Source organism: Zonotrichia leucophrys, chromosome 4A, assembly GCF_028769735.1.
Source record: "Zonotrichia leucophrys gambelii isolate GWCS_2022_RI chromosome 4A, RI_Zleu_2.0, whole genome shotgun sequence".
Taxonomy (NCBI): Eukaryota; Metazoa; Chordata; class Aves; order Passeriformes; family Passerellidae; genus Zonotrichia; species Zonotrichia leucophrys.
In genome coordinates, this window is record NC_088174.1 from 9,188,582 (window position 1) to 9,206,545 (window position 17,964).

A 17,964-nucleotide genomic window follows, 5' to 3' on the forward strand; every position below is an offset into this window, starting at 1 on the left:
CATTAGTGGGAGGAGATATAAACACTTTCACAAAGGGAAAAAAATATATATTTTGTTCCCATAGACAATAGTACATCATCAAATGTGAATGTCTGACCATACAGATAGTCTGCAAGATAATATATTATCTTCATTGCTTCTCTGGCAGAGTGAAAAATATTAAATATGGGCTTTTCAAGGCATGAAAACAATTTGGGATTTGCTTTGCTGTGAAGATATCTTTGAAGACAGCATTTAATAAAACAGTGAAATACTTGATTTCTCCTGAAAGCTTATCTACTTTTTCTTGCCAGTGAAAATGAAACTTTAACATTGTAACTTGTATTTTGCTACTGAACCTGTGTTTGGGGAGTGCAGCAGTTTTGTAGGTTGGAGACAAAGGAGCTTTTTGTTCTCAGCAGTTCTGATTTTACTTGGGCTTTGCTAAGTGCATACTACAGTAATCAACAAGAGGCAGCTTGTTGGAATTGGTCTTGGATAATAATTTTAGTGTGTGTTTGAATATTTCATTTTCTTCTGATTTATGATTACTTTGTTTACCTAAGCAATTTCAGTAATTTGGAAGTTGTGTCTTTAATGAATCTTACAGTTAAATAGAGTTCTTGACAGAGGGTAGGGAGGGAAGCCTTTATTTGTACTTTGTCATCTATAAAAATCCATTAGTGATTTGCAGTGAAAGGTTGATCCAACATTTTGTTAGTGGAAAATGGGATCTAGCAAGATCTATATTGTGGGTTGAACTCTTACATTTTGCAGGGCTTAAATTTATAGAACTTGTCACAATTAACTAAATGTTACTTTGTTGCTGTTAGCCTATTAGCTCAGCCAGGAGAAGTTGAGAAACATGACATTTGTTGTCTACTTGCTGCACAAAATTGTTCTCTGGTAGCATCTTAGGAGTTACACTGATAAGCTTAAATATTTGCAGTTAGACCAGGATTAATTTTCTGTTTTTATTTACCTTAGTCTTTCTTCAGTTCTTCTGTTACAGACATTGATGAGGTCTTGCACCCCCTTACCTTGTAAATACATTTGTATGCACATTGCTCAAGGGATTCTTGTTCCCATGTCTGAGTATAGAGATCAAATATAATTTCAGCATATAAACCAGCAACTTTAACAAGGTGCTGTTGTGATCATCTCTTCTTTTGCACAGAGCACCTATTTTTTTGTTGTAAAATGATCTGATGTCCTGCTGATGTAATCAAAGAGCATTGAGCAGTATAACAGCTGTGAACTAATATAGCATTGATTCTATCCTTTGAGAATCATCTGAGGTATTTGCTTTTTCTAATCCCATAATCCTATCCCATATTTGCCAGTATTAAGCATTATATCATATAATATCATTAAATGGTGCTTGAACATTTATAAAATTAACATATTTAAAACATAATTGAATTACTGTACATTTTGTGCTCTAAGTAATGTCCTGTTGCACATTTTTGCACTCTGGAAGGTTCATCTTGTACCCCTCATGCCTGTGAAAGGTCCTATGCTCTTCTATAGCTCATGGAATGCAGCAAAGGGCCATGGTGAAGTGAGTGGCTCTGAGACAAAGTTGTGACTGTTAAAATCAGTAGTTTTTCACTGCACTCACTGAGTCTAGAATTCCATCCAGTGTGATGAAAGGGTTTGTTCTTGAAGAAATCATGGAGTCAAAACACATATTTTAACCTGCTTTGAGTTTGTTTTATAAGGCAGGTGTTTTGTGGGTATTTTGCTCATTCCAACCTCATATTGTTTGCTGCTGTGAAGGGATTGTGCCTTTTTAAAGTTTCCTCACATTTCATTGCATTCACAGTTCCCCAAACTCCTGCATGTTTCCCTGTTACAGAAGGCACCTGGCCTGTCATTATCGTTTTGCACCTGGCTGTGACTCTGTGTGGGACTTGGGGACCCACCATTGCCACAGGTGCATCGCAGAGAGGATTGATGGCAGTCACAGTGAGGGCAGGGCGTGAGTCTGAGTATGTGAAACAGGAGTGCCAATGGAATCACAAGTTATTTCACCACGTATAGAATGGCTGGACTGTGAAGGGTTTTGCAGTTGTCTGCTTCTGATCTTGCATTAACTTCAGCCATGTTACATAGCTATTAGTTTTTTACTTGACTATACAAAATTTTCTACAGTTATTTTGCTCAAGAATTGATAATTGCCATAAATGTGATTTTTTAAAATGCCCTGATAAAGGAACAGTGGTGACTAAAGATGTAATTGGTCACTATGAGTGAGAGATCTCTTTTCTATCCTGTGTTAATAGATGTGGAGTAACAGAGGGATAAAAATATTAAATAATGGGAAATTTTAGAAAGCAAATCAGATTTTCCCCAGTACAGTTACAATAACATATGTGTGTTACCAGAGTCAATTAACTCTTGGGACTTCCATCCCAGAGAATTGTGGATACTTTGTTGTTTGTTTTCTCTCTCAGATCACTATGGGAATTCAAAATAGTAAATGTAAATACCAGGTTTCAATCACCTTTTATAAAACTTAAACACTTGATCTGCTTCTAAAATATTGTATTTAAATGTCTTTCTGCCAGTGGTTTAACACTTTATTCATCTAAATTGCTCAATAACAACACTTTTAATTACATCTAGTGTTTTACAAAGTTCAAACACATAAATCTAGATATTGGCATTCACAAACCCAGAGAATGCATAAACCTGCTGATTTTCTTTGACCTGTCAGATACGTGCATTTAGCAGGATTGCTGCACCGCTCACTGTGCTCATGACACCGTGTCAGTGTTCTTGGATTTCCCCCCTGCTCTTTCACAGCAATCTCTGCTTCAGGTGTGGCTGTGAACCTCATCCCTGCTCTCTGCTGGGACCTTTTGAGGAGCAGTTTATCCACCATCACATCTCCTGTCCCTGTCCCTGGCTGTCCCACTGTGTGATGCTCATGTGTCCCTGCCCCTGCTTTACAGCGGGGTTGGAAGTGCATTCTGATGCCTTCTTCATTCCTAACCTCAATCCCTTTAACACTGAGTGAGTCAAACCTTGATGCATCTTCTCATCTAGTCTTGCTGTAGGAGAGGAGAAAAAATCTGAGCTTGCAAATGGTGTGAGATGCACAGTTCCCAAGGAGTGGCACTGGCTGGGTTGGCCTCTTCATGTGAATCATGTTTGTACCAATAGGCTGATGATTTTATGTATTTCTGTGTGTATAGTGACTAGTAGACACAATATAGAGAAATGTCCTACTTCAAACATTCCAGAGCTATGTTCAAAATACAAGATCCCTGATTTTCAGGCCTCTACCATCTAAAACAAAATCTTGAGAAGTCCACTACTTGAATGAGTTCTTGGTTTTGTTCCACACCAGCTGCCTGAGCACACACGCTTGTCTGTGTCTCCCACAGTGCTGTGACATGGCCTCTCAGCTGCTGAATTCTCTGCCTGCCACTTTCCAAGTGGAAAGTAATCCCCCTGATCCTCCATCTCACCTTCCCTAAGTTCCTGCTCCATGAGAAAGAAATTACTTGTGTGCGTTAGGCATAGTGTGCTGTCAGGAAGGAAACAACAGGAAAAGGAGTAGAAAATTGACTCTTCAAAAGAAAAAAAATTAAAAATCTGTGTAATATGTAGAGTAATCCTCGAGATAAAATCTTACTGACATGAAAATCATTCAATGCAAGTTTTCACAGCCCCTTACAGTGATTCAGAGGCAGAAGGTAATATAACTGTGGTGATGTTTGGCATCCAGGAAAATAAGCTGAGCTACCTACTGATGAAATTAGAGAGAGCAGTCATGAAATGAGGATGGCAGCAGGGAAACCTGCAACACCAACAAATATTTCAAAATAGTAGCCTTGGAATTTGGGATGGTTTCATCTAGCTACATATATTTTGAGCGGCCACTTCCTATTCTGTAGTTAAATTAAGGTTGTTTCTTATGTACTACCAAGAAATTATGGGTTTTATTGAAATTAATGGTAAATTTTCCATGTATGAGATAGGATTTTACTTATTCTCTTTAAAGAAAATTAGCTAGCACTTATTCTCTTTAAAGAAAATTAGCTAGCACCTTCAGTTATACATTATATTGCACAAGTGACAGTTTCTTATAATTGATCCATGGGTAATTTTCTAGGTCCACTATTCTGTGAAAAGGCAGTTTATGCAGAGATGGTTGAAACAGGTCAAATTGCTTCACTTAGTCTTGTTTTCTTCAGGTATTCAGCAATGAGTACATATTGACAGACTTAATTGTGGTTACTTCAAAAGCTAGAGGCTACTTATTTTGCCAAAGATTTTCCATAGAAACATGACATTAATAATGTGTGTTTTAATTAACTTGCAGATAGCTTTTTAGTAGGCTATTTGCTAAAACTGACAAGAAGAAAAGCAATAATGGTTGAGTTGACAGAAATAGAATTTGTGAAAAGAATGAAGTGTTTACCACTGTTTTATTTAACACAAATAATAACAGTGAAGGGCATTTCAGACTTGGATAGTAGCAATGTGTCAGTGAAGCACACTGCAGTAAGTCTTCCAAAGGCAATTTTTTGGTTGCCAAAGTTAATGAGTGGCAGATTTCAGATCCTTCCTGGAAAAGGTTGGGGTTTTTTATGTGTGAAGTGGGCCTGTGGTCATGCTTGTTAATATGTGGCTATTGATTTTCCTATCATGTCATGCAGTGTGCACAGTTCTAGTAGTCTTGATACAACCATGAATTTCATTTCCTAATTCTGTCTGGCTCATGCTTGCAATAATCAGTGTCAGTCCTTGTCAGGGCACTGCTCATCCTGCCCCATCTGCTACTGGGCTTATTACAATGTGGGGTTATTTCCTCTGTGGAAAAATACACAATGTTTGTTAAACATTGTGCTCTGCACTCATTGTGACAGGCTGCATTTGTGGGTCTTGGCCTCCTCTGTAAGCTCTAAGTTGATTATATCTGTGTTGGAAGGGTTTTAAGGAGACATATGGACCTTGCTGATGTGAAAATCTATTGCAAGATTGCCAGTGTGCAGATCTGCTCTCCGGGGATGGGCAGCAGTTGAAGCACACAATGTGTGGCCTGAACCATGGCTGCAGGACTAATCACTCTTCCATCAGGTGGATAGAGGGAAAAATTACACCTGCATGCCTTTGGTGCTCTGTAGTATCCTTCAGGCATCCTCAGCATCCTGCCAGGGTTTGAAGCTCCTTTACTTAAGTGTTTTTCCTACAAATCATGATCCACTAAGTCAAATCAGGTTTTTTGAGCTTAATTAATGCCAGTTGAAAAATCAACAGAAAACAGAAGAAGAGAAACACTCTACATTTAGAAATCATTATGCTCATATTTTTGAAGCTCTTTTTAATCTACTTTAGAATTTGGACCTCACAAAGTGAATTATGCTGTGAGAGCCCACCCACACTCTTTGTTATCAGAAGAAACTGCAAGGCTTTCCTTTATTTTCTTTATTTTTTTCCCCTTTTTTTTTTCCTTTTTTACTTTCTTACTTGTGAGAGATAAAGCAACATTTGGAGGAGGGGGTGGGGATTATCTCTACACTTCCTGAGGACTTGAAAAGCATTTAGAAAAGAATGGTCAAGGACTTGGATGCCTTGTTTTACCATGATGTTCTGTTGATTCATTTAGGTATTAAAGAATGAATGAGTTTGTAATTAAATAGATTCAAAGGTTTGAAGAATTTTTCTGTATTCATTAAGCTTCTTCTGTCTTTCAGTAGGGATTAGAGATGCAATTCTGTACATTTATAAAGTTAAATAAAACCTAATAGGCCAAAGACATGAATTAAACAAATCCTCTTTTTTTGGGTTTTTTTTTTCTTCTTGTGGTGAGGTAATTACCATAATGACTTGACACTGAGTATTTCTTCCATATTGTGTCCTAGGGAAATTGATAGTCTTTTATAGTGGAGGAAAAAAATATTCTCTCTAGTATGGAGGGTCTAAATAATAAAACAGAGAACTCAGAATTTTTTAAAAAAATTAAACTTAAAGTGTAATTTATTTCCATTAGAAGATGTTACCTATCCTTCAAGCCTGAGTGGATATAATTACCATAATATAAATCTCTTGACAAATAGTGCCCTAAGGCAGCATGACACTAATAATTGTTCAATTAAAGACTTCTAGCTTTTCAAATGGCCAGTCATCATTATGCACCTCGTTAATAGAAATAAAGGCATAGTTTAAATGCATAGGAAAAATATTATTCTTTTGAAGATGAGCTTCTCTTTACATTTAATGTCTTTTGTAATTACCTCTAATAATTTCTAGTAATCACTATTTAATTCTCTTTAATGATAATTGCATTCTAATCTGATTGTTTACTGAAAAAAGGAGGAATTTAATATTTGTGCATTAAATTTCAAATAATATGTTAGTGATATATTTACCCTTTTGAAAATTTTGTTCATTCTACCTCTACAGCTTCAGGGTATTTTAAATGTTTCTAACATATCAAATTTATTCTCTGAGCCAACTCAGTCATCAAATGGGTAAAAATTATACTGCTGATCTCAGCCTCAGTTCTTGATTCTCAGTCATGCTATTTAAAGATACTGAAAATAGGCTGAAATTGGTGATCTGATAACTCCTATAGGTTAGGAAAATTCTTGGGAGACACAGACAATTGTTGAGGGTAAAATGGAAAATCAAAACTATTATTTACAATGTTGTTCCTCTTCAAGTACAATATGAGGGTGTGAGAGGGAAGAAGAGCTGGGACTCTCATCCTCTAAGAATATTTGCTTGCAGAAGCCAGGAGACTGATTGTTATCAAAATGGCCACCACAGTAAATGGGAAATAAACATTTCACTCCTGGCAAACACCAATCACCCTCAGTGTTACTCATCCCATTCCACCACACTAATTAGAATATGTTACTGTGCTTAGATCACCATAAATATATATAATACTATGTATTGTCAAATTAATTAAAATGTCCTCCCCCCAGAGAGTTTGGTGATTTCATCTGGAAGTGCAAACTGCTTGCCTTGCTGCATGCTCTGCCTTTTGAGTGTTCCCATATTTGTTAGCACATAGTCACAAGGGAAAACAGCAGAATTTTTTTTTTCTGAAAATACCAGGGACAAAATGTGCAGTTTGACATTATTCCTACTGAAGTAGGTTTATCTGAGAGAAGTTTGAGAAATTGTTTCCTTAAATTGTCTGCTGTTAATGTATTCAATAAACAAAGTATGCTTGATTTCTCAGCCACCTGACATGGATGATTGGGAACAAGATCAGATAAATTTTATCTTACAATTAAGCCTAGACTCCCATTTTTCTTTTGATGATAATTTCATTTTTTGTGTATTTGGTTTTTTTTAATGTATCTATGACTTTTTACTTGTTACAGTTCTTTCTCTTTAGGTAAATTTTGGAATATTTAAATGCTTGCAACTGAATCTCTTTGATTCTTGTGAAAGATTGAGGGCTCAGGGTACATTTTTCAGTGTACAGAAAGTCTGCAATGTCAGTATGTATTAACAGTATTGAGGCTGTGCTCCTTAATGAACTGGTCTAGAAGGCTTCCAAAAGAGCATGGCCATGACCCAGGCTGGCATCAGTAACTCAGGACCTCATTCTCACTTTCAGAAGCCACCAATCTACAGATTGGTCAAGGGTTAGACTATGTCTGCTCAGAGCTGGAAACATAGCACTGGAAGCCATTTATAGTGTTAGACATTGCTTTAAAAGATTTGAGATCCACTTTGAAACAGAATGATATTTCTGTGTAAAATCAAAATCAATACAGCTGTCACACATTCATCTTGCTTTCAATTTTTTTGCGTTTCAGACATATTTTCAAAATTATCTCCTAACTCCTTTGTAATAATTCACATTGATTTCATGCACTTGACCAGAGTCAAAGCAAAAATATGCAGACTTCAGTGCTGCTACAGTCAGCATATACATTAATTACAGCTTTATCTGGTTTGGTTTTTTTGTTTGGTTTTACAACACGTGTTACTTTCAAAATTAGAATTTCCCTTGAGCTATCTTAAACTTTGAAAACTGTTTAAAATTAGAAAGAGGGATGAAGAGTTTCACATGACCAAAATTACCTGAGAAAATTACCTGGTACATGGATGTGTGCTTATTTCATGCCTTGCAAAAACACAAAGTGAAATTAGGCTTGCTGGTCATACTTTTGAAAGAAGGACTGAATTCCAGTTTTCACATGTGTAAGATGTATTTAGAGAGATGGTAGTTTTGGGGTTTGCACTCTCGTCATTCTGCAAGTTTTAGTGCCAGTTATTTGTTTATATTGTTTGATAAGAACAAAGGTTGAGTCAGTGTCTTGGCCAGAACCTTTGAATGTGACTCTGATTTTTCAGAGCCGAAGGATTTAAACTGTGGTAGCCCTTTATGGGGATACAGGAAAATGAGGAGAGGTGTTCTAAGGCTCTTACCCATCCACCATTGCCCAAATTTTCCCAGGAAATTTGTGGGCATATGTGCTTTGTTAGCAACAACAAAAAAAAAGTTAATTTGATTTGTTTAAATATGAAGGAGTACTCTCAGGTTCTTTTGTTATTGTATCAAATATCTCACTGATACTACATGAGTTTTATTTCTGTTAATAAAATTTGAGCCTAAGCCTTATTTATTTCTATTTCCATTCATGCCCAGTTGATGTTTACAGTGATTTTCATGTAAACACCTGATTACAGTTCAGAAAAGGAGGCAATTAATATTTCTAGCTTCTATTTCTCCCCATGTACATCAACAGAAAGGTCAATAACCATGGATTCACACAGAGCCTGACTATTCTGTGGTAGAAATCAGTCCCTGGTATCCTTTTTGCCTTGCAGATCCTTGTGGGAGTTGTACTGATAATGGTGTATCTGATTTTAAGCCCTTTGCTCAGTAAAATCTGCAGTGAACTGAAACTGCCTGATTATTTGAATACTTTTTCTTTGGCATATCTTTTTGTTATGAGAAATTTGTACATCTGTGTGCATCTAGTGTGTCTGAGAATCACTACAGCGTGGTACTCGCATTCCTCAGGAGATCTGAGCCTCCCTGCCCACGCAGAAATTGTTGCCACTACAAAAGAAATGTCCTTTCATGCCACCTGATCCTGCTTGTCAGACACTTGTGCCCTGAGGGTGTTTTTTTGTCCATTGTGGTGTTGGGACTGACTTCATAGTCTCTTCCCTTATAAAGCAAGTTTTACATTAGAGGAGCAACTGTCCCACATGAGATTTTAGGGCAGAAGGCAGTATAAGAACATGATATTAAGTGGTAGCAGCGTTCTGACATTATTGGAATACTGAGTATACACAGATTCAAGAGAACAAAAGAAGGTAAATACAGCTGTTCTCTTGTAAGGTGCTGAAACTGAAAAAGCAAGGGTAGCCTTAGTAGTTAGCAGCTAGTTGAAGAGTTCTAAGAATGCTAAAAAACCCCAAGATTCCACAGAGAAAAAGTATGAATGGCATTGAGAAATAGCATCATATGGCATTTAGCTGTCCCTTAGCTAAATTTCATAATCTACAATGTGCTTGAAAACATCACAGTTCTGTGTTTGCTGGAACTGAAGCTTTGCTGGTTCAGAAACTTGTCTCTAAATACTGTTATTACATCCATTTAAAACATTCAATGTATGTTAATAATGGTCAGCATTTAAGTCATGCATTCTGTGGTTATAAATGTATAAATCAGATGGCTCTTGGCACATTTTTTTTTGGAGCTATGTTGGGGCAAGTTGCTCAATGACCAACTTGAGAGCTTGAATAAAGATGGATCTGATGGATCCCACAGTATGCACTGTCATATATTGCAGCAGAGAAGTGTTTATTTAATCTCTCACTATTGCCACATGTGAGGATTTATGCTGTTGAGTTTATCCCTTGTGGTATTTGAAGCATATATCTACCCAGACATCACTGTCTCACTGTCCTGCCTGCAACTTATTCTGGAACACCTCTTTAAGAAGTCAGAGAAATCTGGTCCAAAAGACAAAAAGTTTTATGCTACAATAAAAAACCTCTTGTTTGATCCTCATTGGTGCCTCATTCTGAAGCACATTTCTTGTTTAATAGTCTAAGCACTTGCTTCCTTTTCTCCTGCATCGAGATATTTTGCAGCACTAATTACATAATCTTGGAATGTTTGTTTTCATTCCGATATGCTGTTGAGTTGCACTGTGTCATACATCTCCTTTGTAGCTTTCCCCACAAAATGCTCTGTTTTGGGAGCACTTGTTGCAGTTCTCATCGACATCCATTGTGTAACAGAATCCATGCCATTGTTTTTCAGAGTTGCAGAGAAACCTGAGTTTGCTTCAGTCCTCCTTGTTGCTCAGTTCAGAGCAAGTGAAGGAAGCAGAATTTGACCTTAGATTCCAATAGCCAGTATGATCCACACTCCATTAGGATTTATATAAAGCTCTGTTCCACATGGTAGGCTTCCATACATAACATATACTTTTTAAAGCCAGAGTGCAGAGGATGAAGACAGATAAGGAATTGGGTTTTGAAATAGAAGGAACAGAGTGTTTGTGAATGAGCTCTTTCAGGATGTTTCAGTGCAGAGAGAATTGTGTTCTCCTAGGAGTTACTTGTTATCCCCATTTCTAACCTATATAAATGGCTCAGGTGGCAGAATACAAACATGAAGCACCAAATCTGCTTATTATTCCAAGTTTGAGGGAGTAATGAATGCAAGGTTTACCAAAGATGAGATGAAAAAGAACTGTTAATCACTTTTTAATTAGGCTTGTGCCGTTTCAAAAAATCTACCATTGGTTAATGAGAAGTAATATATACCATGTGAAAATAATAAACCTGTGCTCTAGGAATGGTAAGAGAAGTCAGAAAGGGTTTTGCAGGGTAAAGAAAACCTTTTTCTTTATGTGCATTTTATGTCATATGCTAGATTTTCAGTGGGTGATTTTGTAATACTTCAATTCCATATATAATTTTTTTTCATGTCATTACTTTAAGAAGTGTATTGTATTCTAGTCATTCTATTCTACCTTCATGGTAATTATTAACTGTGAAGGTATTTCTCTGAATCTGAGTGCAGGTTCTGTGCTATTGCATGGATGTGTGATAACTGTGACTATGAGTAGCAGTTTATTGCAATTTCATATTTGTGGTGTCTTGCTGGAATCTGTTCCTGGATGCATTGAGTACCCCCTGCACATGCAGGATGATCTTGTGTGAATGTGAGGGAGCACACAATGGACAGCTACTGTAAGCAGAAGATGAGGAACACTGAGGTTGTGGTCAGAAGTTCACAGTCTGTGACTTTGCCTGCCTTATTACTACCAGGATTTTTATCTCTTGACTGTGATGCAATAAAAATTAATTAGTTCAATATTTGACATATTTTATGATCAGGTTGAAACCTTGAAGAGGCATATGAAAAAATTAATTTTGGTTTTGTGCTTAGTGTTTTCATAGTAAAAACAACCTAGATATAACCTCATGCTCTGAGTTTAATTGAACAAATATTCAACTGCAGTTTCATATGCTCACCCGTCCTTTGATTTTGATGATTAATACCAAAAGTGATATCCTTTTCAGAAAATACCATTCAAACCAGTTATATTGATATATGCATTTTTGTGCCTTAATATCTCCCAAATACATGCTCACTTATCTGGTAACATATACTTAGGATATCTCATTCTGTTAATTAGCACTAAATTTACTTTTTGGGGGTATTAATAGCAGCATAAAGCTATATACATAATTTAAAGTATTTAGGCTTAAAAGCACCTTAAAAACTCTACCTTTAGCACTGAGTGACTCCACAAATGTCTTATAACATCTGGTATTCAAACATCCTCACTGCTCCATTACAAACACTTCAGGTTAGCAAATTAATGCTCTATTTTATTAATTACTTTCCACGTGCCATTTAAAAACACACACTATTATTTGGCTGAAACATAAACCATTCCAACTTTATATGCACTGATATCTGTTATAGAAATGATGGATTTTTTTTAGCCAGACCTATCAAGATATATGAACACACATGAAAACATCACCAAAAAAAAAAATTAAACTCTATAAAAATAGAAAAATGAGAAACAGGTTGAAAAACTCAATCTTTTTTCTCTAACACAGTTCAGAAGTGAAATATAGTAGAATAACTGGATTGTGCTTAGCTCCAGAATTGCAAAATCTCTTTGCTGTGATGTTAAGGTTAAAGTTAGGGATGTGTTAAAGATTAGTGTTGGAGACTATAGAGTGACAAAGGGTACATTTGTTTCTGGATGTTGTAGGATTTAGTGTGAAGAAGGTGGTTTAGGTGGGGATAAAAGGCTTACAATGAGGGTGGGGGAGAAAGAGAAAATTCATTTTTAGAGTAAATTTAGAGTTAATGATGAAATAGGGACAGGTATTTGAGAAAGCACTGCTTGAGCAGCTAAGATTATTCCTGGATCTCAGAAGGCTTACAGATGTAGAAACCTGCAGTAAATTGAGATCCTCAATCTCTTTTTCCCAAATCACCTCTAATTCTAGCTGTAGCCACAGTCCAGTGGATATATGTTTGCTTGAAGGTGAGTGCAAACTGTCTGGGCCACCCCACCAGCATCCATTTTAGTTCTGACTGCCTTTTGAGATACAGCAATAAATGTTTGTCCTCCTTAGTGAATTCCAGCCTATTTCACACTCTAGCCCTGAGTGTTGCTCAGTCTTCTGAGAAATAACAATCCCATATTTTTTAGTGCTGCCACACTCCATGTTAGTCCTGCAGCCTTGCAAGATCAAGGAATATATCAAGATCTTGTGTTTCTTTCCTGAGTCCTAGATAAATGTGTAGTCCAAGAATACCTTGTGGAATCCTTTCAAAGGAAAGATCAGGTAATCCCTGTTATGATCTACATTTTTGGACAGAAAGAAGATAAAATCCAGTGATGTAGTGGAGAACTTACGGTTAATGGTTGGGTGAATATCCCCAAGGTCAAATAAAACTCAGGATTCTTCAGACTCATTTTAGGATTAGTGCTTGTAGTGCAGCTTACAGCTGGTTGCAGTGGAGATGAATAGACCCTGGTGACCCCAGGCCATGCAAGAAAGCCTTGTTTTATATTTGCAGTGACTTTAGGTGTTGGAATAGAAAAGGTGAAGGTAGTGGTGACAGACCTTGGGGCTGAGATCAAAACTCAGTGCTCAGTAGTGTTTCTTGACAAGTTCTGGTGACCAAAAGGGATCTCTGGGGTTTGGGCTTTGAATTGCAGAGCAAAAGTTTTGTCCTTCAAGGTTCACAAGCCTGGGATAATGCCTGTGGCTGAATCCATTGCCTTGGTGTGAAACTGGAGCTGGGATTGAGAGCAAAGACCCAGATGGGGTAAGTGCAAGTCCAGTGTAAGCCTCAGATGCATTGAGTGTGATTGTCCAGGGTTGCAGAGCCTGGCCAGGAAGTTCTGAAGGGAGGAGTAACTGATGCTGTCAGCTTCAGATCTGTGTTCATTCTTTCACAGTGTGCCCTCAGCTGATTTAGCTGTCGAGCTGGTGTTGGCTTGCAAGATATTGTCTGTGCTGAATATACTTTGGTTGTAAAAATGCGAAATTTTTATTTGGGATTCTAGAAGTCTTGCTGGGGTGAAATACCAGCAGGGAAGGAGAGTTTATCAGTAGTTTCAGAGTAGGCTAGGATTAGATTTAGAATAAATCTCAGGTAATCTCAGGGCTCAGACAGGCTTACTGGTTTTGAGTGAGGGAGAATATTATTAACAGTAAAGGTTTATGGTAAATTCAGGCTAAGTATGGTTTTCCAGGCTTGCCTAGGGGTGAAGGATTTTGTATTGTTAGGGCCAAAAACGACATCTTATCACTAAGTCCTACAAGTCTTATGCAGCTAAGAAAAAGGGCAAGTGGCTTGGGCTTTGTTCAATCGTAAGTTCCTGATTTCATTTAGAGTGTGTCTGGCTCTTGGGTTATAATTTGGGTCTCCAGGGACAGGAAAACTCAGTACATGTTAAATGCCTGCAACATAGAGCAGACTGGAATGAGGAGGGACTGAGAGGCAGAGATTATGTTATGTAAATAAAATGCTCATCACCTTTTCTGAGCTGACAGAAAAGACACCAAGACCTGGATTTCTGTATGTATATGAAATTAAAGGTATAAACTGTCACATGTTAAAACTAATCTTCATTTAGAACCTGTAATAGTAATATCCTTTGTCAACCAGGCAAAGAAAATGTCAATGCAATAAATTACTGCCTACATAAAAATCATCAGTGAATTAATACTCACCCTGGTAGCAGATGATATCACTGTAGTTACTTTAACCAGAAAACTGGTAGCATTCACAGAAAACTGGAAATGGGCAGCAGAAGGAATAAAGAAGTTTCTATTTTATGTGGTGAACTGGCAGTCTCAGATCTTTACAGCTTCAAATGGAAGGTTATGGTAAGGTGAACTGAATTTTCATCTCTGTTTTTTGTCCTTTTTTAAATAACAGTGCTCTTGAAGTATCTATTCCATACCTCTCACAAATAGATGTGCATCACTTGTCCAGCTGTATTAATACTGCTGACTGAACTATTCATTATATTGCGGTGGTTGAGTCAAGTTTTATTTTGTAATTCCAAATATATGAAAACTAAATTCACTTTTTAGTGACCTGTCATTCTTTATTCAGTACTGCTAATTCATCAAATTAAGCTGTTGTCATCAACAGTTTAATCAAGTGGTCTTTTTGGGTAATCAAGGTAATAAAAGAGGCAAACAAATTATTTTTACTGCTAAAGTTTGTATCCTAACTTAACTATTCTGTGTGATAATTTGACATCCTTCAGCCTTGGGACTTAAAAATCTGGTAATTGGTAATTGTTTAATTAACCACTGTGTTTGGTGTTCTAAACTTTGTATGTTCATACCTGATTTCACAGTTTTCTGGCAGATGTTGCTCTGGCAGGAAATCCTATCACTCAAACATAATGCTAAAGAGAAATTTTAGAGTTAGACAAAAAATTTCATAGAAGAACTCCTGTGAAGAAGCATTTCAAAACAGAAGTAACCACATTCAATATTAATAATTTTAATTTATTTAAATTAATGTTTCAGGAATCGCGTAAACACACAGTTTTTATAAATGTCTTGAGTTAGATTTTGTGCTCCAGTTCAGGTTTATTTCTTTTGTGCTTGCATATATATTATTAAATTAAGATTTCATCTACTAACACGCTGCTGTGACACCCTTTTTATTGCCAGAGAAATATATTTTCCTACTTTATAGAAATAAATTGAGAAATATGGCTACTGTAAAATAAGCCATAATGATGAAATATTTATTGTGCTTTGTATTGATAAATAAATACTTTGTGATAACTGGAAAACCAGAGTATATTAAAGAAAATGTTGTTTCTGTTGTCTTAACACAAAGCCTTGTGAACTCTGGAGTTCTTACCTACAGGAGTATGTAACAAAAATAATACTGATCATATAGGATGGACTGTATTCTTTAGCAAAGTATTTAATTCTGAGCTTACACCTTGGCTGAAGACTGTGGAGAATCCTGTACCTGTTTAGCAGCATATATGTAACAGATGTTTTAAATCAGAGCCTTTATGAATTGCTCTGTTTAAGCTGTTGAAAATGTATCTGTAGTAACTGCATGGCCACATAAGAAGCTGACAGTCTAATATTAAGCAATGGAAGATTTTTCATGCTGTTTTAAAGCTCAGCATTTCTGAAAAATTAGTCTGTGATTTAGGAGCTGTGTACTGGTGTGGTCTGCAGGTCACCCTGGAAATGCAGTAAGAATAAATAGCAACTGCAAGAATACACAAGTAAGCATGAATTACACATAATTGGTCAGTAACTGCTGGCATATTCAGCTGTGAATCATACTCAGCTGAGAGAGACTGACTGTAAATGATGTCAAACAGATGTAATTTTTAGGATGTTGGAGAAGTAGCATTAATCCCAAAACATTATAGCAAGGGTTCCCAAAGTGTGACTACTTTGCATGTAGCTCATCAAGTGAAAGCAGCATCTACTCATAAAAGAGTGCTGTGATTTTTCTTTCAGCTATGTCCAACAATCTATTACTAAATGCATTTAACTTGCAATGATTTGTCTAAGGGAGTGGGAATGATTTTCCAATCAGCTGAGGAAGAAGTTTTTGAAAACTAAAGCATATTGAAAAGAGAAAAGATCTTTTATTCAGCCCCTAATGCAGGCATTGCTGTCAGCAGATACAGCTGTCCTGTGATTATTGCACTGCCTAACCTCTTCTATTGAAAGCAACACCCAGAGACTTTCCATATAAAACAAGATCACTTTTACTTACTTTTGTAAATGGAGAAAGGGACATATTTGGATTTCAAAGTTGAAAATGTTTATTTTCAATGGAGCGTTTTCTTCTAACAACATACTTTGAATTCACTGTGTAATTTACAGATGAGCTAATTGAGACACAGAGAGCTTGGATGATGGCTGGGATTCCAGCAGCATGAGGTACAAGAGCTACAAACTGAGCCTGGCAGTTTTTTTGAGGCAAGCACTGAGTGATAAGGTCTCCTGTACAACAGCAGTGTGCTGTTCTAAAAATGATGGTGTTCCTATTTCAAAGCTTCATTTCTTGTTGTTTGAGCTTGGATGTGCACACTTTAGAAGGGGTGTTTTAAAAAATAGAAGTAAAGGTCCCATTCTTTAATGTCTCACCTTTAATAGCTGAAGACACTAAATTATTCATTTCTGATGTGGTGTGACTGAGAGGAACTGAACTGGAGCTCAGGATGCTGGGCTCACTTTCTTGTTCACCTAAAGGTCTGCAGAGTATCCTTTGGCAAGCACCTTCCCCACTTTAGGTTTCATATTTCTGATCTCTTTCTTTCTTTTTAAAAATGCACACAACTGTTCATCTTTCTGCCTGTCTTATTTGCTCTTATTCTCTCCCTGTCCACTGCAGGTGTAGGGATTTGTGACTGTACAACTAAATCTACAATTTACTAAAAGAAAATGCAGGATTTCATGCTTTCTGGTTAAACAAAACCTCAAAAACATTTCTTATATTTGAGATCAGTGACGGTGGACCATTTGCTTTTCATAGATCTTCATTTTATTTGGATTTTTGTTGTGTCTTCCTTCTTTTGCATGTCTGAGTTGTCACAATGTAGCATTATTTTGTCTTTCTATTTCTTTCCCTTTCTGATTTATTGAACCAATCTAGCTATCAGATAATTACTAAGCCATAAAGATCTTTGCCATATATGATTATAGGTTTTTGGGGTTTTCTTAATTGCAACTTGTTCACCTTGCCAGTTTGGTTTATTTTTGCTTCTTATTTTCATCATATTTAGATGAACCATAATTTTAACTATTGCAGTTTATTATGATTTGGACAGCAGCAATCTTCTCTGAAAAAGGTAGAACAGTACAAAGACACAACTTATTTTCAAAGTAACACTGCTGTTAAAATATCACTCAACAGCTCTATTCAGTATTGTTGTCCACCACTGCATATAATGAACTCACTGTTTCCATCAACACTTAATTTTTTTTTTCCAGACTAATACTAGGAAAAAACAAACAATAGAAGGAACAAAACAGTTGACCAGCAAGGAACATGTATAGTATCTTTCCTGAAAGGAGGATGTAGTTTGTAAAACTCTCATAAAAATATCAGAAAAATGATTTCTCTGTGGTCAAATAATTTTGTTGTGCTGCTCATCGTTAGCCCCATGCCAGGTGTCCAGGTGAATGTGATCACAGCCAACCCCACAGCTGATTTCACTTAAAGTGATGACCCATCAGCCCCTTTACAGGCGTGTACAAACTCAGGGCATTGCTGGGGATGTTTCCTAAGAGCAGCTGAGCCAGCAGACCCCAAGAGAGTTCAAAAGTAAGGTTACAACAGAGATTGGGATCCCTTCTACTTCGTTTCCACAAAATGGTAAAGTTAATTTACTTTTGTAAATTATTCTATAAAATAATATTGTGTCAGTAAAATATGGTGTATTGTGATTAATTAGAATAGTCCCGTGATTTAACCTTTTTTATGGTCTCCTGGTGATT

At 36.7% G+C, this 17,964-nt stretch overlaps 1 protein-coding gene across 2 annotated transcripts in view; it reads left to right on the forward strand.

Moving 5' to 3' along the window:
• The window catches only part of TENM1 (teneurin transmembrane protein 1), a 774,924-nt gene that overhangs the window by 56,438 nt on the left and 700,522 nt on the right, over window positions 1-17,964 (forward strand). The window contains exon 1 of one of the 2 annotated variants that reach the window (XM_064713344.1): window positions 17,714-17,842. The exons of the other annotated variant lie outside the window; for it this stretch is intronic. The gene's annotated coding sequence lies outside the window, so the exon portion shown is untranslated. Of the gene's footprint in view, window positions 1-17,713; window positions 17,843-17,964 lie in introns of those variants that run through there. 2 annotated transcript variants of the gene reach the window in all.